Here is a 1,107-nt window from a genome sequence, read left to right on the forward strand (position 1 = left end):
ATGAGCTTGTCAGAAAATTGTTACCTCTGCAAAGGGTGCCCCTGGTCCTGCAGCAATGAAGGACTAGTATAAAAGGCAGCCCAAGTCCGCACTCTCTCATCCCCTTCTCTTGCCTCTTTCTCCTTGTGAACCAGGTGAGTCTGAAATCCCTTCTCCTCCTCCAAAGTGAGATATCCACTCAAAGGACATCTCAGATGATGTTGGCTCTGTTCTGTGTTTGACCCTGGAGCTTCTTGTCATGACAGTGGAGAGAATGTCAGCTTAGACAGAGTCTTGGATGTGGCTGATGAGGCTTTTGGTTTACAAACTAGAAGAGAACTTCCTTGGGTCTGGTAGCTCTTTGTAGGGCCCTGGTCAGATGAGGCAATGAAGACCATGTGGCTCCTGGAACAGTCTTCATCTTCCCACTTGTTTGTGGCCTTAGATCCTTCGCAACAGGTTAACCAGGCTGTTCCTCACCCATGCTTGTTCTTTGCTTCTTCTCTGTCCTCTCTCCCAGGTGCATCTCCAGGTCCAAGACATGTCCTGCTATAACCAGTGCCTGCCCTGCCAGCCCTGCGGCCCGACCCCGCTGGCCAGCAGCTGCAATGAGCCCTGTGTCAGGCAGTGCCAAAACTCCACCGTCGTCATCGAGCCCTCCCCTGTGGTGGTGACCCTGCCTGGCCCCATCCTCAGCTCCTTCCCACAGAACACTGTTGTGGGATCCTCCACCTCTGCAGCTGTTGGCAGCATCCTCAGCTGTGATGGAGTGCCCATCAACTCTGGGTGCTGTGACCTCTCTGGCATTTCCAGCCGCTACAGTGGCAGAAGGTGCCTCCCCTGCTAAAGCTGCTGGGAAAGCCCCAGGGAGAAACCCTGAGGAACTCAGAACATGGTGCTGGGCAGAGGATTGAGATTTTGGATGTTGTTTTAAGGATAGATGAATGGCTTTGCCTTTCTTTACCTTTTCCTTGTTTCCTTTGGTTCCCCTGGGCTGCAATATCCCCGCATGGCCAGCCTGGTTAGGACAACTAACCAGGTTGGGACACCCTTTGTGAGCCAGGCAGGCAGACACACATCATACAGGAACTTCTCCATGGCCAAGGAGAGCAGCCTCTGTCTTTTTCC

The 1,107-nt window shown here is 53.0% G+C and overlaps 1 pseudogene; it reads left to right on the forward strand.

The window, feature by feature from the left end:
* Nucleotides 1–826, forward strand: LOC137673681 (feather keratin Cos2-3-like; annotated as a pseudogene).
* The last annotated feature ends 281 nt before the right edge of the window (nucleotides 827–1,107 follow it).

The sequence above is a fragment of the Nyctibius grandis genome, chromosome 26, assembly GCF_013368605.1.
Source record: "Nyctibius grandis isolate bNycGra1 chromosome 26, bNycGra1.pri, whole genome shotgun sequence".
Classification (NCBI taxonomy): Eukaryota; Metazoa; Chordata; class Aves; order Nyctibiiformes; family Nyctibiidae; genus Nyctibius; species Nyctibius grandis.